A 22,872-nucleotide genomic window follows, 5' to 3' on the forward strand; every position below is an offset into this window, starting at 1 on the left:
TGCCAGATCTTGTCGAACTAATAGCCAATATTTACTGTTACATGACTTTTTACAAAGAACACAATACCAAAGAGTTGATGCAATTTGAGTAAAGATTAGGAATTGTCCTTTTTCATCTTCTTGGGAATCGGGGAGATTCTTAAACAGCCTATAGGTATTTAAGAAATTGAATTTATTCTTTATATGGATTCAAGGGGAATCCATGGGACATTAGAGATCTCAAAGTGAGTCTTACTGCTTTAGTGTATTATGGGAAGTGTAGGTTATCAGAATTTTGATGACTTGTTTATTCATTTATTCATTCATTTATTTAGTCAACTTGAGATGATCTAATATCACATTAGAGACAAATCTCAGGACATCCCTGTGAAAGAATTGTTTTAGACTGAGTTAATTATGAGGGGAAATCTCATCCTAACTGCTGGGCTCAATAAAAATGAGAGGGCAGGTAGAACATTCATTGCTCTTTGCTTCCTTAATATTTACAGAATGTGATTATGTCCCTGAAGGTCCTACTATTGTGACTTTTTCTAAAATAATAGATTGCATCCTAGATATGTGGGCCAACACCAACCCTTCCTTCTTTACTTGCATATGTCACAGTCATTGGAAAAAACACACAAATAGAGAGAATTGATTACTAGAAATGTGATCATTGCTGACTTTGGGGTGCCTAACCTTCATAATTGTTGGATCCTGTGCCTGTGTCCAACTTTATACTCCTGATAGAACTCATAAGGTTTGGGACCCATGAACTTTCCCCTAACATATCCATATTCCTGCTGAACTCACAAGAACTCTGATTAACCCTTTGGTAATGGTAATCAGGGTTCAGTAATTTAGACAATTATTCAATCTGTCATTTTTTTGGCTTATGCCAGGACCTACAGATACTCTGAATAGTCTCATATAAGGTCAAGGACATACAACCTGAGACCTCAGTCCTCAGTTTTCAGCCTATTAATACCATGAATCCTGTCTCTAAAAATCAGTAGCTTTCCATTCTGGTTTCAACACTCACATATCTTTTGGACCATGTTTTTAGAGATCAGAGAATATGGGGATGATATCAGGTACCTATCTTTGAATCAGTATAGGTTGTGTTTCAATTATTATGGGGATGATCTCAGTTATCTATCTATGAAACAGTATAGGCTGTGTTCCAAGTATTATCCAGACTTATCAAGACCAAGTAAACCAAGGTTGATACACAAGACTGACAAAACTATTTATCATGCTAGAAAGGTTCACCCCATGAACTAACTCCAGATGTACAAGTCCCAATATAAAAACACAACTAACCCAAAAATAAAGTCAATGTCTCCTTAAAAAAATCTATTGACCCTATCATGATTGTCCTTGAGGAAAGATACTTCAATGAAATTTGTCTATGCAGAATTCAGAAAACTAATTATAAATATGTTCATAGGATTCAAAGAAGGCATGAATAAATATCAAAAATTAATTTAAGTAGGTCAAAAATATACCCCTGAATAAATTCCAAGAGAATATAAGCAAAAAACTAAGTGAAGTAAGAAAATTAATTCAGGACACGAAAATAGAATGTAATTAAGAAATAGAAATGCTAAGATAAACCAAATTGAAATGTATCTGGAAATGAAACATTTAATAATTCAACTAAAATCCTTAGTGCAAAGCTTATCAGCAGAACAGACCATTTGGAAGATGGAGTACCAAGGCTTAAGATGAAGTAATAGAACTGGAGCTTTCAGTTGGAGAAAAATAACACATTTAGAACATATAAATGGAGCATCCAAGAGCTTTGGGATACCATGAAAAGGCTAACACCATGAATTACAGACATTGAAGAAGGAACAAAAGAGAAGAGTTACAGACTAAAGACATACACAACATTTCCAATGAAATTGTAGAAGAAAAATTTGCAAACTTAGGAAAAGTGATGATCATCTAGGTACAAAAGTTGTACAGTGTATCAAACGATATAGGTAGAAAATAAGGTCCCCATATCAGATTATGGTCAAAACTCTGAATAAACAGAACAAAGAATGTATATTATAAACTGCAAAGGACAAGGACAGGATCCTGTACAAAGGTAATCCCATAAGAAAAACAACTGATTTTTCCGTGAAAACTATAAAATCCAGACAGACTTCAACAGATTTCAAGTTCGGCCAGCCTATACTAGTATACCCAGAAAGAGTAGATATAAAGTCATATATCAGTCCCAATTCAATATAGTTGGTGACTACAATACCCTACTCTCACCAATAAACAGGTAATCCACACAGAAATAAACAAAGTTACATTGGAATTTGTAGGTTGATGTTAAGGTGATACATGATTGCACAGTGGAGAAGTAGGTGGAAAAAGGAGGAATGAAAGAGGAAGGAGAGGGAGAGGAGATTGCTGGAGGAGATGGAGGCAGATATTTATGTTTCTCTCCATGCATGTTTCATAAATAAGGTTATTACAAATGTTTTATAAGGAATAGAATTGTACAAGATTATTTGATTTATCTAGATGGGCAAATTATATTTTACCAATTAGATCAGAGTGTTTTGGTGTGTTCTTTGATGTGGCAACTTAACTGAATTCAAAGGGTGTACTGGCAGAACATATAAAGCCCACCACTGAGTTGGGATGTGTGTGTAAGGCTTGGTAACAACATGCCAAAGGGAACTGTATGAGAACAACATGTTGAGGCAGTTGTATCTACCTGGGATGGAAGCAGCAGGGGCAGATGTAGTGAACCATGCCTGAGTTTATAGAGGTTTATAGAGGTGGCCTGGAGCCTCTGAGAGTCCTCACAGTGCTATATGTCCCCACAGGAGCCAGGTTCTAGCTCAGAACAAAGGGTAAATTCCATTTAATATTTACTGCAACAGGAATTAATGACCCATGGATCAATTGGACCTAATATATTTTCAGAATATATTACCCAAATAGTAAAAAATATACACTTTTTAACATCCCATGAGCATTATTACAAAACAGATAAAATGTTAGAAAACAGTATAAATCTCAAAAATAGGAGAAATTGACACAATTTATTGGATTCTATATATGCATACAATCAGGAATTCCCCAAAAATACTAAACTGAAAGCTATAATATTCACACAGAGGGCCTGGTGCAGCTGTGAGTCTTTGTATCTGTTCCCATCCACTGCAGGAAGGAGCTTCTCTAATGATTACTGACTAAGGCACTAGTTTATGAGTTTAGCATAATAGCATCAGGAGTCATTTCATCACTTCTTGTAATTTTTTTAAATTTAATTTCACTTACTTTTTAGACCAGCAGTATTTGGTTTTATCCTAAGTTGCTGGGCTATCTATCCTCTTATTCTTTGTTACCTGAGTGTGTCAGGAATGGGTTCCATCTCCTGGAGTGGGCCTTAAGTCAAATTAGACATTAATTGGTTATTCCTATAAGCTTTGCCACCATTGTACTAGCAGACTTTGCAAGCAGCGTTGAAGATCAAAGGTTTTGTGACTGGGTTGGTGCTTACACTTCTCTTTTGTAGCCTGCAAAGAATCTTCTGGCACCAAAGACACTAGAATGTAGAGGTGTAAGTTCTATATAGGCAGCAGCTCACATCTTCAGTGAGTTGTGTGGTGTTGTTTTCAGCCATGGGGCCTTGATGTCCCTTTGTGGAGAGCAATCTATTGCCTCCACAACAACCTCAGTTGTTTAGGGACTTCCTTGGGTGAACAACTTAATTGGATATAATCTAGTCCTGGTACTTTGTTTGGAGACAAAAGATAGCCAATGGAGACTGAGTCAACCTCAGTACTCAGAGACTTCATGAGGACTGGATTCATATATTTTAGGAAGTTTCCACTGTGCTAGATTTCTATACCACTCCTCAAATGCTCCTCGATTCTAGCTGTCCTTTCCTCCATTTCCTTCTGTCACTTTATTCCCCTCTGCTTCCCAACTATACTTCCATTTTTTCCCCACCCAATCTACCTAGAAAACATTCTAAACAGACATACAACAATTGTTCAAAGCAGTAACAAAAATAATAATATGCCCTCATAGCTCAAATGGTCCAAAGCCTAAATGGATCCACTGCAGAATTCTACCAAGTTCATAAGAACTAAAAACCAGTGATTCTTCCTATGAGGTCTGAATTATGCTAGTACCAAAACAACAAACTATGGACAAGTCATGAATAAAAATGCAAATATTCTCAATAAAGTACTTGAAAACTGAATATAGGATCACATCAAAAAAAATCCATCATATTCAACTTAATTTTATTCCAGAGATGTGGGAATAATTTTATGTATGTAAATCAATAGGTGTATGTTTCACATAATTAGCTCAGAGTTGGAAATCATACGAGTATCTCAATAAGTACAGAAAAGCTGTTGGCAAAATACAACATCTCTTCATGATAAAAACTCTATAGTGATTAGGATGAGCTATATCTCAACACAGTGAAGGTTTTTTATTACAAACTCATAGTCTTCATGTTGCTAAATGGGTAAGATGTCAAGAATTTCCTATGAAATCAGGAACAAGAAAAGAGTATCTGTTCTCCAGCAATGTTTGATATAGGAAAGGGGACTTCAAAATGTTATTTTCTAATCATAACACTACTACAAAAATCATGAACTAACAGCAGTTGGGCCTCCTGGCACTGGACCTATACAATTTGGGCCCTTCCATGTCAGCTATAGCTGGGGAGGGAGGGGGCCACAGGATTCTGGCATTTATTAATAAACTACTGGCAATGGAGTCTTGGAAAGAAGTTATCAATTGTATCCATTTGTATATATATATATATAGTTCACCCACCAGGCTCTAATGGATAGTTCCAAGCCCACAAGCCCACAGTCAATGAATCATGCTCATAATATGATCTTTACTCCTTAATCTTTTGTGGGCAATGCACATACACACACACACACACACACACACACACACACACACACACACACACACACACTTAGGGATTTATGGAATTGTCAAGTATAAAATAACTAAAACAGAATTAAGATACATGGCAGGAAAAGATAAGGCATGGCAATCTCAAGTTGAATCCATGGCCAAGAGTGGATTTTGTTTTTATTATTGTAAACATGATACTGATAACTGGTAAAAGCTGAATATCTATAGTCCAGAGAATAATTTTTCTCTTATATTTGATATTTTAATATAAGGCTTAAAAAGAAAGATAAGCAAATGAGCAAGAAACATTGAAGTATCTTACAAAATGTTGCAAATTTATCCTTTTGAGGAAGCAAAATGTGGACCAGCATAGGGCGGCATGAGGCCACAGCATCCTCCAGCCTTCCTGTCAGATCCATCAACTCAAGTTTTTCTTATTTATTTCTTTTCCTTCCTCATCTTTACTTCCTTCTCCTTCTCTTCCTCATTCTGCTCACTTCCTCTCCCGCTCCCTCCCTCTCCTCTTTCTGCTCTTTCTTCCCCCACTTTTCTTCTCTCTCTCTTTCTCCTATCTCTCCGAATTTCAGTAGCTTCTTTAGTAAAATTTAATGGGGCTCCTAAGTTTATATGCTCATTTAAAATGTGAGAGTTTCAATGTCTGCTATTCCAACAGTAGCCACAATGTTATTAGAAATTTTAGGATGAGAAAAAAAATTATGGGAGACCTTTTTAGTCTCTGTATAAACTGTTCCATATCCCCTGTGATGTTGTATTTTCTTAATGGTTTTTAAGAATGACACCCTTTTCTTTTTTACCGTCTACTTGGTCCCTTGTGAAGCCTATAATTTCTGGTTCATCAGAGGAAAAGAAATCAGAATTATTTGATCTTCACATCATCCTGTATGTGAAATAGCCAATGGGCTCAAAGGGAAATTCCTCTTTTAAATTAAAACTTTATTGGATTTTCTATGTATTTATATTTCAAATGTTATCCGCTTTCCTCCCTATTTCATCCCCCTCCCCTTGCTTCCATGAAGATGCTTCCACTCCCACCCACCCACTCCCACTTCATGGCCTTGGCATTCTCTACACTGGGAAAACATAACTTCACTGGACCAAAAACCTCTCTTCCCATTGAAGCCAGATAATGACATCCTCTGCTACATATGCAACTGGAACCATGGGTCTCTCCATGTGTACCCATTGGTTAGTGTTTTAGTCCTTGGAAACTCTGGGGGGTTTTGTTGGTTGATAATGTCCTTCCCATAAGGTTACAAACCCTTTCAGCTCCTTCAGTCCTTTCTCTGTCTCCTCCAATGGGGTCTTGTGCTCAGTCAGATAGTTAGCTGAAAGCATCCTAATATGTATCAGAATGGCTCTGGCAGGTCCTCTGAGGAGACATTCATGTCAGGCTCCAACAAATAAGCATTTCTTGGCCTCGGCAATAGTAACTGGGTTTGGTGGCTGCATATGGGATAGATTCCCTGGTAAGACAGTCTCTGGATGATCTTTACTTCAGTCCCTGATCCACTATTTGTCCCTGTATTTCCTCATGTGAATATTTTGTTCTCTCTTCTAAGAAGGACTGAAGCATCCACATTTTGGTCTTCCTTTCTTTTGAGTTTCATAAGTTCTGTGAATTGTTTCTTGGATATTCTCTGAGCTAGTGTTCGCTTATCAGTGAGTGCATTACACACAGGCTGGACAACTTCTGAGAACTGTAATGTGTTCCAGGTACTTCAGACTAGGTTTATCATATTCTGAGACCTTGTTACTGGGCAAACTTCAATTCTTAAAAACAACAAAAATATTTTTAAATTCTCTTAGGGTCTTTTTTTCACCTGTTTTATTATCTTTAGTTTTGGTATTTATCCTCCCTCCCCCCTGAGAATTTTCTTTTTTCCCCTTCGTTTTTATTAATTCTTTAAGAATTTCATACAATTTGTTTTGATCATATTTATTTCATTCCCCAACTTCCCGCAGATCCACATCTCCTTCCAAACCTATTGAACTGTACCCTCATTTAATTTTAAACCCATCAAATTCAATTTGTGCTGCCTATATACTCTTGGATGTGTGACTGTTCACCATCACTGGAGCATGATCAACCCACCAGGACCTGTACCCTTAAAGAAAACTGAATATCCCACTGCCAAAAGCTATCAATTCTAATAGCTCCATAGCTAGGGACACCTACTTTCCCACAACTTCATGGATGGGATTTTGTCTGGCTGTAGATTGTGGAGGTCTTGTATATGCTGTTACAACCACTATAAATTCATACATGCAAGTACTCTACCATGTAAATAAAATACTACTTTCGTGTAGTCATTTCTTCTTTCTCTGGGTCTTACAGTCTTTCTGCTGTAATAATCTTTGAGCCTTGGGAGGAATACGAAATAGATGTATCGTTTATGGGTGAGCATTCGGATATCTCTTACTTTACATGCCGTGGCCAATTGTTGGTTTCTATGGTAAGTTTTATGTACAACAAAAAGGAGCGTCTCTGATAAGGGTTCAGACATGTAGTAATCTATAGGTATGATGGCAAATCATTAGGAGTCATCTTAACAATATGTCCATTTAGTAGAGTAATAATAGAGTTCTCCTTTTGGGCCTATGATCCATTTATCTACAGGTTCTTGGACCTATAGCAGTGTTGAGTATGGGGGCAACCCATGTAGTAGGCTATAAATCTAATCAGAAAGTGGTGGTTACTGTCACATAATTTGTGCCACTCTTTTACTATAATGCAAGTCTTACCAGAACAGTCATTGTTGTGGATCATATAAGTTACAGCTGAGTGAGATTGGTGATTCTCTGATAGCAGGCACAGCACTTTTCCAAACCATGAAAGCTAGCTAGTAGGAATAAAGCTAGCCAGGAGGACCAGCTTGATTTCACCATATTCTATGACTCAAGCATGTAGGCACAAATTTTTTTCAACCTACTTTAATAAGAGTTCATCCTCCCTTCTAGCCCACCACCCACCAGAGTTAATAGAAAATAAAGGTTATTAGGATACAGGGGAAATGGCCCTGTTTAGAAATAGTTCTTTGAGGGTGATATCTATCTTTGTTGTTCTCAGTCCAGCCCACCAGAAAACACAAAACATAGATCAGCAGCTATAGACCAGTCCACTCAGCAGACACCACACATGGACCAGCAAGGGCAGTTCAACCCAGAAGAAACTGTGAGACTTTCCAATGTGGGAGCAGCCAGAAGCTGCAAAAACATCACAAGAAGTTTTTTGGTGAGTTTCTCCCTATGACATCACCACAAGCGAAGTTCAACAACTTAGTGGAAGGCGAACCAATACATGCATGCCATCAGCAAAGAATAGCTAGGCTGAGCAGAGCAAACCAATACTTGAGTTCCTTCTGTCTGTGAGGTTCATGTTTATATTTCTTCGAAACATCACACATTCTTTCACATGTTTCTATCTCAAAACATCCTTTCATCTGTGTCTGCTTCAGCAAAAATATTCTTCCATATGTCTGCTTTAGCAAAACATCTTTTCACCTGTATGCCCCAGCAAAACTTCATTTAACATGACTGACTTTTCAAAGAAACCAGACGTTTCCTCTTCACAAATGTGTGGTGTCTTCAGCAACAGGGTTTTACCATCTAGTTATAAAACCGGTTCTAGATAGTAACAAGTAGCATTAGTAATGGCCTATAGTATTTTTGTGGTGGTGGTGTTGGTGATGTGTGTATGTGTGTGTGTGTGTGTGTGTGTGTTTGTGGTGTGTGTGTTACCAGAGTGACTAAGAACTCCAAAAGCTTGCCCCCAATTCAGTTTCATTTTCTCCTTCTAGTTTTCATTCATATTCTTTTGTTGGTTAATTTATTGCATTAATGATCTCAAATCACTTATTTAGTAGATACTGAACTAGAACCATATATAGCCTTCCAGGATTATTAATTTCCTCCATAAATTTGTGTTCTGTCTGTGCCCATTTAACTTGAGTATGTATGAAAGTGTTTACTCACTTTTAACTATACTGATACTAGAGTTTTATGCACCCTGTTGTTTATATCATGCCATCAAACCTTTCCAACTTTTTACTCTGAAATAGTGTCTGTCTTTGTCTCTGAGATGAGTTTCCTGTATGCAGAAAAATGTTGGATTCTGTTTATGTATCCAGTCTGATAGCCTATATCTCTTTATTGGGGAATAAATAAATAAAGTCCATTTATGTTAACAGATATCAAGGAATAGTGATTGCTCTTTCCTGATATTTTTGCTTTTAGAGGTAGAATTATATCTGTGTGTCTTTCTTCTTTTGGTTTTCTTGCTTATTTATTTTCTAAGATGTAGTTTTCCTCCTTGTATTGGGTTTCCCATCAATTATTCTTTGTAGGGCTGGATTTGTGTTCAGATATTGTGTAAATTTAGTTTTGTCCTGGAATATTTTGGTCTCTCCATCTATAGTGATAGAGAGTTTTGCTGGATATAGTAACCTGTGCTGACACTTGTGCTCTCTTAGTGTCTGTATGGTCTCTGTCCAGGATCTTCTAGCTTTTATAGTCTCTGTTGAGAAATCGGGTGCAATTTTGATTGGTCTGCCTTTATATGTTACATATTCTTTTTCCCTTACTGCTTTTAATATTCTTTCTTTGTTTTGAACACTTGCTGTTTTGATTATTATGTGTCAGGAAGAGTTTTTTTTTTTTTTTTTTTTTTTTTTTTTTTTTGTGGTCAAATCTGTTCGAGATTCTCTAGGCTTCTTTTGTGCTCATGGTCATCTCCTTCTTAAGGGTAGGGAAGTTTTCTTTTATGATTTTGTTGAAGATATTTATTGTGCCTTTTATTTATACTATAAAGTATAAAGAACTCTTTCACATCAAAAAACAAGAGAGGGCAGAGAGAATAGCCCACTGGTACCTGCTTAGAATGTCTGACTCCTTGAGTACACACACACACACACACATAACACACATACACACACACACACACACACACATACACACACACACACACACAGTATTAAAGAATGGTTAATAATACAAGAAAATGTATATAAGAAATATAAGAAAAAGAATACAAGAAAATATAAGGCACTTCATTAAAGTAGATGCTCATGCATTCAATAAATAAATAAAACCACCTCCATCTCACTAACAAAGTAAGAAATAAAAAGTAGACTAATTCTGAGATGACACCACTAACCTATAAAAACCACCTTAATTTTAAGTTTTGGGAGAAATATTAATGAAAGTGAAGAGTGATTAGAATTTAAAGATCTTGTTAGTAGAAGAGAATGCTAACATAATTTCCTACAGAACTGACAACGTCTGTGCAAGTTCAGCATATATGTACCTTATGACTTCAGATTTCTCAATCTATACCATGTAGAACTGCATTCATACATCACCAAAGTATCTACTTCTTTCATAAACAACAGTATATGATATTTAATCTATCAGACAATCAATATGTAGTCAATATATATATTGTGGAATATATATTATTCCATATGGCCAAATGTATGGCCAAATACAAAAGCCTAGTGCCAGGTGTAGGATACATCCCTGTATCAGGCTTCATCAGAGAAACTTTTTTTGTGCTATGGAAACTGGCTAACACAGAAATCCACAGGTCATCATAGAACAAAGAGTGTCAGTGGAGTTCTCAGTTATAATGGGACATATATATCACCCCTCTAAGTCCTGAAGAGCATCATAAAAAATGTAGCAGAAATATGTCATAGGCAGTGACTTTTGCCCATGACCACTAAACTAGTGAACACACACAAATGTTTGTCTCCAAATGACTTTCACAGGATCAAGCCAGCTAGTGTTCTAATGGGTCACCCCATCTCTAACCCACACACCTCTGATAAGTGGTATATAATTGATGGTTTCTGGACAAGAATGCCAGTTTTCTTTTAGGGGGTGTCCCATGATAAATCCACATGCACTACAATTGATGGGCCTATGCCTACAAATATATGAGTAGTAAATATTTATGCTGGTTATTTTAAATATTTTAAAAAAGACTGAGGACATGCAGCTGGGGGGGATGGAGTGGATGCAGGAAGTGTTAGGAGGAGGAATGGAAAATGGTTATGGTCAAAACACATTGTATGCATGTTTCAACAAGTTAATAAATATTATTGTAAAAATACTAAGAAATGTAAAAGTAAAAAAAGATATAAGAAAAAAGCTAAATAATTTAAAAATGATTTGGAAGTTTTATCTCTAAATGACAGTCATATTTACAGTCTGTAGTAACACCTGTAGCTACATCATGCTGCAGATATACCCTCAAGGGGTTCTACTGTTCTGCTTCATATCCATGTTCTAAATCATTCCATTTGACTAGGGATTATTCTTGGAACCAGAGAAGCTACCATGTTAATAATGATGTTTGTTCAAGGCTATTTCTTCCAGCAAACACAATTATTAAACTGATAGTAGAACATATTGGCAAAGGAGAAATTTTCCTAAACGGAACACTAATGACTCAAGTGTTAAGATTAGCAATTGACCAATGGGACTTTATGAAACTGAAAGGATTCTGTAAGGCAAAGGACACTGTCAGTAAGACAAAACGGCAACCTACAAAGTGGGAAAAGATCTTCACTAATCCTATATCTGATAGAGTGCTAGTATCCAAAATATACTAAGAGCTTAAGAAGTTACACACCAGAAAATCAAAAAAAAAAAAAAAAAAAAAAAAAAAAAAAAAAAAAAAAAAAACAATTAAAAAAGGGCTACAAAGCTAAACAGAGAATTCTAATTCAGAGAACGTGAGGAATCTCCAGGGGCCATGAAGCACCTAAAGAAATGGTCAACATCCTTAGTTATCAGGGAAATACATTTGAAAATGACCCTGAATTTACACCTCACACCATTCAGAATGGTTAAGATCAAAAATGCAGGAGACACCAGGTGCTGTCAAGAATGTGGAAAAAGATGAACACTCTTTTACTGCTGGTGGGACTGCAAGCTGGTAAAAACCACTTTGGAAATCAATCTGGTGGTTCCTGAGAAAATTGGAGATAGTTCTACCCATCTATACCACTACTGGGCATATACCCAAAAGATGCTCAACCGTATCACAAAGACATGTCTTGCACTATGTTCATAGAAGCATTAGGTATAATGACCAGAAACTGGAAACAACCCAGATGCCCCTCAACAGAAGAATAGATACAGAAAATATGGTAAATTTACACAATGGAATACTACACAGCTATTAAAATGAGGACACCACCTATTTTGGAAGCAAATGGATGGAACTAGTAAACATCATTCTGAGTGACTTAACCCAGACCCAAAAGGACATACATAGTATGCACTCACAGATGAGCTGATATTAGCCCAAAAATTCAGAATATCCATGATATACCTCACAGACCATATGAAGTTTAACAAGAAGGAAGGGCTAAGTAAGGATGCTTCAATTTCATTTAGAAAGGGGAACATATTAGTCACAGGAGGTAGAGAGAAAGAAGGTCCTGGTTTGGAGAGGAAAGGGGAAGGGAAAAAAAGAGGGCAGATAGAATCAGGTATGGAGAGAAACGAGAGAAGCGCAAAGGTTCAGAAGAATAATTAGAAATATGCAGCAGTGTGGGGTGGGGGACAAGGGAAAAAAACTAGAAATTCCCAGACACTAGGCATGTGAGAGGCTCTCAGGATCCAATAGGGATGACATTAACCTAAATGCCCAATAGTGGAGAGATATTTCATGAGGAAACCACTTCCAGTAGATAGACATGGCTCCCAGTTGAAGGGTGGGGCCACCCTCCCATATCAAAATTTTTGACCCAGAATTGTTCCTGTCCTACAGATATGCAGAGAGCAGAGACTGAAGGAAAGGCAATATTAGCAGCTGACTGAGACAGATGTGGATACTTATAGTCAACTATTGTGCTGAGCCCTGGGACCCCTATGGAAATGTTAGGGAAAAGACTTAAGGAGCTGAAGGGGGTTGGGTCCCATAGGAAGAACAACAGTATCAACTAACTGAACCCCTCAGAGCTCCCTGAGACTAAGCCACCACCAAAGAGCACACCTGGACTGGTCCACAGCTCCTAATACATATGTAGCAGAAGACTGCCTTGTCTGGCCTCAGTGGTAGGGGATGAGTGTTGTCCTGTGGGGACTTGATACCCCAGAGAAGGGGGATTCTAGAGAGATGGTGTGGATTGGATGTGTGGGAGAGTACCCTCTTAGAGACAAATGGGAGGGGAGAAGGGATGGGGGCCTTGTAGAAGAACTGAAAATATTTGGGAAGAGGGACAACAGTTAAAATATACATAAATATATTGATTTTTTTGAAAGGGAAAAATAATGACTTTTGCTGGGCAGAGGTAGTGGAGTTCTACATTATGTGTTACATAGCCTTAATTTGGTACCATGCTTCAGTACAAATTTTTCAGCAGAATTTATTTTTTCATTGTTTAGGTTTTGCATCCTCTAAAAACGAAGATTATTTTCAACCTCACTGTCATAACAAGTTTTTAAAAAATATTTTACACCACAAGGTAGTCATTTTTCATAGATAGTGGTGAATTAAATGTAATGATCTATCTCTGTGTTCACCAATGCATTCAGTTCCCATTTTCTCCAAACTTTGTTTTCATTTTCTCCTAAAGAAAAGAGTTTTCTAATTTGCTCTTTCAATGAACTGTAAGTGGTAAATTATTAGCCTTTGAACTTCAGAGGATGGCTTTATTTGTCACTCACATTTGAAAAATGGTTGTGTTCAAATTTCAAGATTGGCCATCATTTGACAGTTGGGAGTGATTGTTGATGCTGAATGGATGACTAGAACATTGTACCATTCCTTTCTGGTTATCTATATTCTTCATGAGTTCACTGAACATGTGTTCTTTATGTTCTGATATTTCATAAGCATGTGCATGGTTGTTTTGTTTTAATTAGCCCTATTAAAATTCAGTGTCAGTACTGTGTGATAGATTATTTCTCCAACTTCTTAGCCATTTTTTGGTGAAATGGTTGTTTCCTTTTACTCACTTAACTTTTTTTTTAGTGTAGAATAGAGTTTATTTAGGACATGGGAGAGTTAAGAGGGTAGTAGAGGCAGAGAGAGAGAGAGAGAGAGAGAGAGAGAGAGAGAGAGAGAGAGAGAGAGAGAGAGAGAGAGAGAGAGAGAGAGAAAGAGAGAGGAGAGGAATATAGAAGTAGAGGAAGGAGTAGAGGAGTAGAGGCCAGCCATGAGCACATAGAGGGAGGGGGAAGAGAAGGGGAAGAGGAGGGATGGGGGAGTGAGGAGAGAGAGAGAGAGAGAGAGAGAGAGAGAGAGAGAGAGAGAGAGAGAGAGAGAGCAAGAGTGTAAGAGCAAGAGCCTCACTTAACTTTTAAAGTGCTATTTCTAAATATCTATCATTTAAATCTATCCCTTATGTCTCTTGTTAAAACCATTTTTATTATTTATGTGTGTACATGTATGAGTTTATGTATACCAAGAGCATTCAAGTGCCCACTAAGATCAGGAAGCATTGAAGCTTCTGGAATTGAACTTATTGATGCTTGTGAGCCACCTGATATAGGTGCTGAAAATCAGAGTCATAGGCCATAGTAGGACATGTCTTTTTTTCTTAAATCATTTTATTGGATATTCTCTGTATTTATATTTCAACTATCATTCCCTTTTGCCCCATCTCTGATCCCTCCTCCTCTTGCTTCCCTAAAGATGCTCCTACTCCCAACCACCCACTTCCACTTCATTGTCTTGGCATTCCCTATACTGGGAAAACATGCCTCCACTGGACCAAAGACCTCTCTTCCAATTGATGCCAGAGAATGCTGTTCACTGATTCATATGCACTGGATCCATGGGTCTCTCCATGTATACTCATTGGTTGGTGTTTTAGTTACTGGGAGCTGTAGAGGGTTTGGTTGGTTGATATTGTTGTTTTTCTCATGAGGTTGCAAACTCATTCATCTCCTTCAGTTCTTTCTCTACCTCCTCCATTGGGGTCCCATGTTCAGTTCAATGTTTAGTTCCAAGCATCCTAATCTGTATTTGTATGGCTCTGGCAGAGCCTCCAAGGAGACAATCATATCAGGCTCCAGCCAGTAAGAATTTCCTGGCATCAGCAATAGTAATTGGTTTTGATGCCTGAATATGGGATGGATCCTCAGGTGAGGCAGTCTCTATATAATCTTTTTTTTTTCAGTCCCTGCTTCACTATGTCCCTATATTTCCTCCCATGAGTATTTTGTTCTCCTTTCTAAGAAGGACAGAAGCATCCACATGTTGGTCTTCCTTCTTTTTGAGTTTCATAAAGAAGGGGGATGGCCCTTGCTCTCACCAAAAGTGTTCTTAACCTCTATGTGATCTCTCAGGCCCTGGGTCTGTTCTTGTCCTACTCATAGAAAATGCTCTCAGTTTAGTCTGAGTCCGGATAAATCGTTCTGCCCTATCTTCCTACTCCCTAGTCGTTTTTTGGCAGATGCTTTAGAACTTATTCAACTTGTTAGTTCTTTGAATTTTAAGTATATATAATTTGTACTTCTAAGAGTTTTCATTGTATATGCACTGTTAGTATTTTTTAGTTTTTCTTCAATTTGCTGAAGTATAGTTTATATAGGTCATTTAAGTTTATAGTTTGACACTTTTGCTTTTGGCAATGGTGAAACCTTCTGACCATCACCACAACCAAAATACCCCTTTGCAGTCATTCTGTTTCTCAGACTCAGCCTGCGAAATAACAGCTGTAATTTCCATGACTGAAGTTTTTTTCCATTTAAGGACTGGAGACAGAAGGAATCATACACTATAGATCATCTTTTGCTTTTAATTCTTTTTCCCCTGAAGAATACTCACATTATTTATTTTTGTTTTTGCATGCATGCATCAATATTTTCTACGATTTAAATGTTTCTGAAATTCTCATACACAAGTAGTACTATATTTGCACTTCTTTTTCTCATTGTCCAACTGCTACATGTCCTCCTCTACTCTCCCTATAAATCATGTCCTCATCCTTAATTATCAATGTTACTAATATACATATATTTCATGTATATGTGTACAAGTTCCTGAGTCTCTTTAGTGTATGTATAGATACATATGCACTTATTTTACATTATATACATATTAAATATTCATAACCTACTGAGTCTATTTTGTTACATGTGTTACAGTTGTCTGCTTGGAACTAGACAGCATTCAGTCAGTTCATCCCTGGGGAAACTGATCTTCCTTCATGAGTCACTGATTGTACCTACTAATCTAAAGGTGGTACTTCATGAAGTTTCTTCCATCCATATTCCCATGTCAACTGTTGATACCAATGTTCAGGCCTGTTTTAGGCAACCAACTTCTTAAGATTCATGGGTGCAACTGACCTGCCATATCTAGGTCCTATGATTGTATTTTTATCAGTGATATTTCTTTCTGTTTTTTTGGTTTTTTGTTTTGCGTTTTTTTTTGTTTGTTTTTGTTTTTGTTTTTGTTTTGGCATGTGTGTGTCTTTAACTGGTTTTGGTATTAAAGTGATTTTGGATTTGGAGAGGAACTTTGGGACTGCCCCTTCTGGTTTTTTATTTTAAAATAATTTAAGAAGTACTAGTTGTAGATACTCATTGAAAGCTTAGTATAATTTTGCCATGAAATACTTGGGTCTGGGCTTTGCATTTATTTGTTTGTTTGTTTGTTTTTTTATGTTTAAAAGGCTTTTTATTTCTGTTTTGATCTTTTTGTTCATGATGGGTCTGTTTAAATTTGTTTAAAGTGTTACTGGTTTTTTTTGGTTTAACATTGGTGGTTTAACTCTGGTCCTTTTCTTTTAATTTCCCCAATTTAATTGAGCATAGGCCTTTAAATTAGTCAATTATAATGTTCTGAATTATTTCTTGTATTCATTGTAATGTTTCCCTTTTCATTTTTGGTTTTAATTTGGTTTATTCTTTTGGTTAATTGGACCAATGCTCTGTTTTAATTTTTCCCTACAATGTCTGAGATAGTAATATAATTACATCATTTATTTCTTCTTCCCTTTTCTCCCTCTAAACCCTCATGAGTCTCCTCCTTACTCTTTTCCCAATTGATATCTTCTTTTTAAAAATAAAAAGCTCCTCAATTCATTGATCTTTTGTATTATTTCTTTTGTTTCTATTTCATTAATTTCTGCATGATTATTTATTATTTTTTACCATCTACTGGATTTGGATTTTGTTTGATCATGTTTTTTCAACTTCTTGAGCATTATGATTAAATCCTTTATTTGTGCTCTGTCTAATTATTCAATGTAGGTGCTTAGAGCTATATGTGTTTTTCCTAGGGTGACTTTTAGTATGTCCCAGAGGTTTTGTTGAACATTGTTTTAATTTTCATTCAATAGGGGGAATTTTAATTTTTTATTTCCTTTCTAACTTATTCATCATTTAGTATTGTGATGTATAATCTCCATAGCCTTGGTAATTATTAGAGATTTGTTTGTTGTTTATTTAAAGCTTTGTTGCATTGTGGTCTGATAGGATACACAGATTAATTATATTTTTCCAGAGTTGGTTACTATTTGTTTTGTGTTCCAGGATGTGGTCTGTTTTAGGGAAGCTTTGATGGGTGGCTGAATAGAATGTATGTTCTTTGTTGTTCTAGTAGCATATTCAATCAATCTGTTAGGTTCATTTGATGAATAACATCATTTAATTCTAACATTTCATAGTTTAGTCTTTGTTCCGATGACCTGTCTGTTGGAGAGAATGTGAAACTCACCTATTATTGCTGAGTTGGATTTTTGTCTGTGTTGTTAAGAACCATACTATGAATTTAATGAAATTGTATGTGCCAGAATATGGTGCTCATATGGTTAGGATTAAATGTCTTCTTAGTTACTCATTTCCTTAATTGGATGAAGTATCCACATCTCTACTGATTCATTCTAATTTGAAGTCTATTTCATAGAATAATAGGTTAGTGACATGGCTCATTTTCATGTTCCATGCTTGGGAAATACCTTTTTTCATCTATAATCATTTCTCTCTGGGTAGCTTTTATCTCTGAAGGTGTGATGAGCTTTTTTTTTCCACTGTTCAACAACGGAAAGATGATTTTTTATTTTAATCTATTCAGCTAACTTACTGAAATTACTAAGCTCATGGAGAAGAGTTTTCAAGGAAACGAAGATAGAAAGGTCTGGTATAAAATATTAAAGGGGAATTATGGGAGAGGAAGGGTTACATTGGGTTGGGGTAAGGGCAAACATTGAAATAAGGTAGAGGGATAGGTGATACTAAAGACTTTTCAAAAAGTTCATATAGAAACCTATTACTGTAGAAGCTTCCTAGAAACATCTATTACATATGACAAAAAGAATTGAAGAAAATTTATCCTATAACCAGGAAGCATTGTCCCAAATAAACACCAGTAGATAATGAATAGGAAGCCTAGGACCATGCTACTTTGTATGGAATTTTGGCCAGTGAGGTACAGGTTGTGTGGCCTTACAGGAGAAAAATGTCACAGTAGGGTGTCCTTTTGAATTAGGTACCCTTACACTCTTGTTCACTCTTTCTGCTTATGGTTAAAGATGTGCTGCTTTAGCACACAATTGTAATTGTGGGTTCATAGAACAAACTGGGTAGTGTTACTTCTGTTTCTACTTGGTGAAATAGTTTGAAGAGTGTTAGTATTAGGTCTTCTTTGAAGGTCTGATAGAATTCTGGACTAAACTCATCTGGTCCTGGTCTTTTTTTTTTTTTTTTTTTTTTTTTGATAGAGGACTTTTAAGGACTGCTTCTATTTCTTTAGGGGTTATGGAACTATTTAGATGGTTTATCTGATCTTGATTTAACTACGATACCTGGTATCTGTGTAGAAAATAGTACATTTCATTCAGATTTTCCAGTTTTGTGGAGTATAGACTTTTGTAGTAGGACTGGTGGATTCTTTTAACTTTTTCAGTTTCTGTTGTAGTATCTTCCCTTTCATTTGTGATTTTGTTAATTTGAATACTATCTCTGTGCCCTCTGGTTAGTCTGGCTAAGGGTTTATCTATCTTGTTGATTTTCTCAAATAACCAGCTCCTGGTTTTGTATATTCTTTGTATAGTTCTTTTTGTTTCTACTTGGGTGATTTCAATCCTAAATTTGATTATTTCCTGCTGTCTACTCCTCTTGGGTGTATTTGCTTCTTTCTGTTCTAGAGCTTTTAGGTGAGCTGCCAAACTGCTAGTGTTTGATCTCTCCAGTTTCTTTTTGGAGGAACTGAGAGCTTTGAGTTTTTCTCTTAGCACTGTTTTCATGTATCCCATTAGTTTGGGTATGTTGAGCCTTCCTTTTCATTAAATTCTAAAAAAAAATTAATTTTTTTCTTCCTTGACCAAGTTATCATTGAATAGAGCATTGATCAGCTTCTATGTGTATGTGGGTTTTTTTTGATGTTGTTGTTGTTATTGAAGACCAGCCATAGTCCATGGTGATCTGCTAGGATGCACAGTATCATTTCAACCTTCTTGTATTTGTTGAGGCCTGTTTTGTGACTGATTATATGGTCAATTTTAGAGAAGGCACTATGAGGTACTGAGAATAAAGTATTTTATGTTTTGGGATGAAATGTTTTATAGATGTCTGTTAAAACCATTACTTCTGTTAGTTTCACTGTGACTGTGTTTAGTTTCTGTTTCCATGATCTGTCCCTTGGTGAGAGTAGGTTGTTGAAGTCTCCCACTATTATTGTGTTAGGTGTAATATATGCTTTGAGTGTTAGTAACGTCTCTTTTATGAATACGGTTGCCCTTGCATTTGGAGTTTATATTGGTGGATTTTTTTTGTCCTTCTTTATCTTTTTTGATAATTTTTGTTTGAAAGCCAATTTTGTTTGATATTTGAATGACTACTCCACCTTATTTTTTTGGGATCAGTTGCTTAGAAAAAAATTTCCCAGCCCTTTATTCTGAGGTAGTGTCAGCCTTTGTGTTTCCTTTAGGAAGCAAAGTGCTGGGTTCTATTTATATATCCAGTCTATTAGTCTATTTTTATTGGAGAATTGAATCCATTAATGTTTAGAAATATTAGGGGCTAATGATTGTTGTTTGCTGTTATTTTTGTTATTTGAGATAGAATTCTAGTTGTGTGGCTATCTTCTTTTGGGTTAGCTGAAAGAAGTTTAATTTCTTACTTTTTCTAGGGTATAGTTTTTGTCCTTGTGTTGGAAGTTTCTATTATCCCTTGCAGTGTTTGATTTGTGGAGAGATATTGTTTAGATTTGGTTTGTCCACTATAGTAATTGAGAGTTTTGCTGGGCATAGTAGCCTGGACTGGCATTTGCGTTCTCTTAGCATCTGTATGACATCTACCTAGGATCTTCTAGCTTTCATAGTCTCTGTTGAGAAGTCTGGTGTAATTCTCATAGGTCTGCCTTTATATGTTACTTGACCTATTTCCCTTACTATTTTTAATATTCTTTCTTTGTTTTGTGCATTTGGTGTTTTGACTATTATGTGTCAGGAAGAATTTCTTTTCTGGTCCAGTCTATTTGAAGTTCGGTAGACTTCATGTATGTTTATGGGCATCTCTTTATTTAGGTTAGGAAAGTTTTCATGTTGAAGATATTTACTAGTCCTTTAAGTTGGAAATCTTCTCTCTTTTCTATACCTATTATCCTTAAGTTTGATCATCTCGTTGTGTCCTGGATTTCCTGGATGTTTTGGGTTAAGAGCTTTTTGCTTTTTGTGTTTTCTTTGACTGTTGTGTCAATGTTTTCTATGGTATCTTCTGCCCCTGCAATTCTCTCTTCTATTTCTTGTATTCTGTTGGTGATACTTGCATATGTGAATTCTGATCTCTTTCCTAGGTATTCTTTCTCCAGGGTTATGTATTTTTGATTATGTATATATGATTTCTTTATTGTTTCTATTTTATTTTTAGATACTGGATGGTTTTGTTCAATTCCTTTGGTTGTGTTTTCCTGTTATTCCTTAAGGGAATTTTGTGTTTTCTCTTTAAGAGCTTCTACTTGTTTACCTGTATTCTCTTGTATTTCTTTCTTTCTTTTTAAATAAAATTTAATTGTTCACAAATCCGGTCCTTTGGTGGTTAGGTCATTCTTTTTTTTTAAAGATATATTTATGTATATGAGTACACTGTAGCTGTCTTCAGACACACCAGATCTCATTAAAGATGGTTGTGAGCCAGCATGTGGTTTCTGGGAATTTGAACTCAGGACCTCTTGGGAGAGCAGTCAGTGCTATTAACCACTGAGCCATCTCTCCAGACCTCTCTTGTATATCTTTAAGAGAGTTATTAATATTCTTTTTAAAGCCCTCTGTCATCATCATGAGGTATAAATTTAAATCCAAACTTGTATTTCTGGTGTGTTGAGATATCCACTACTTGCTGTGGTGGGAAAACTAGGTTCTGATGATGCCAAGTGGCCTTGGTTTCTGTTGCTTAGGTTCTTGAACTTCTCTATCACTATTTGGATATCTTTGGTGTTAGGTGATGTAATGTCTCTAACAGAGGCTTGACCATTCTTAAAGCCTGTGTGTCAGCATTCCTGAGATACCAGATCTCTTCCAGCAGGATTTGTGTATAGCCAGATGTGGCACAGGGTCAGTTCTGGGCACAAACAGAACTCAGAAGGATTCCTTCCCAGATGGCTCTTTGGCTCCTATGATTTGGAGTGTTCCTATGTTCACAGGTGTGCCAGAATTCCTGGGAGACCAGCTCTCTTTTGACGGGATCTCGGTACCTTCTTTTAAAATGTATTTACTTTACATTTTGATCAATCCTCCTAACCTGGTCACCTCCTTCCACAATCCCTTCCCCATCCCCCCTTTCTAACCAGGCACATCAAGTGTCTGCTGGGCTGGTTGCATCCTTTCTCACTGAGGACAGGGAAGGTAGCCTAGCTAGAAGAATATATTCCATGGACAGGCAACAGGTTTAGGATAGCCTCAACTTCAGTTTCTCAGAACCCATGTGAATACCAAGGTGCACAACTGCTACATATGTCCAGCTGGGCCTATCTCCAGCCCATGTATGTTCTTTGATAGGCCAGTCTCTGAGAGCTCCCAAGGGTCCAGGTTAGTTCATTCTGTTGGTCTTATCGTTGAGTTCCTGTCCCTTTTATAGCCCTCAATATATCCTTCAATTCTTCCATAAGAGTCCCCAAGCTCCATCCGCTGTTTGGCTGTGGGTCCTGCATCTCTCTGAGTCAGATTCTGGGTAAAGCCCCTCAGAGGACAGGTATGCTAGATTCCTGTCTTCAAACATAGCAGAGTATCATGAATATTCAGGGATTGCTGCTTGCCCATGGGATAGGTCTCTAGTTGAGCCAATTATTGCTTGATTGTTTTCTCAGTCCATGCTTCATACCCTGTTCCTGTATTTCTTATAGACAGGATAACTTTTGGGTCAAAATTTTGTAAGTGGGTTGGTGTTCCTATTGTTTTTACTGGGGTTCCTGCCTGGCTACAGGAGGTGGCCTCCCGTGGTTCCTTATCCTCAATGCTGTGAGTCACAGTTAAGGTCACCCCCATTGATTCATAGGTGCCTCCTCTATCCCAGGTCTCTGGCAGTCCACAAGATGTCCCTCATCTCCCCACCCCACCAGTTTCAGATTTCCATTCATTTTCTTGGCCATCTGGCCATTTCCTCTGTCTCTCCCCACACCTGATCCTAAATGCCTCCCGTTCCCCTGCTTATACCCTTTCCCATTCATTTCCCCTTTTCAGTCTGCCTCCTATGATTATTTATTCCCCCTTCTAAATGAGATTCAAGCATTTGGGTGTTCTTTTTTGTTTAACTTCTTTGTGTCTGTGGAGCATACCATGGGTATTCTGTAGTTGATGGCTAATATCCACTTAGAAGTGAATGCATACCATGTGTGTCCTTTTGGGTCTGGGTTACCTCATGTAGGATGATATTCTCAAATTCCATCCATTTGCCTGCAAAACTCTTGATATCTTTGTTTTTAATAGCTGAATGGTATTTTATTTTTATCTCTACCACACTTTCTTTATCCATCCTTTAATTAAGAGACACACACAGTGCCTATCTACAAGGGGC

Source organism: Micromys minutus (assembly GCF_963924665.1).
Source record: "Micromys minutus genome assembly, chromosome: 1".
Lineage (NCBI taxonomy): Eukaryota > Metazoa > Chordata > Mammalia > Rodentia > Muridae > Micromys > Micromys minutus.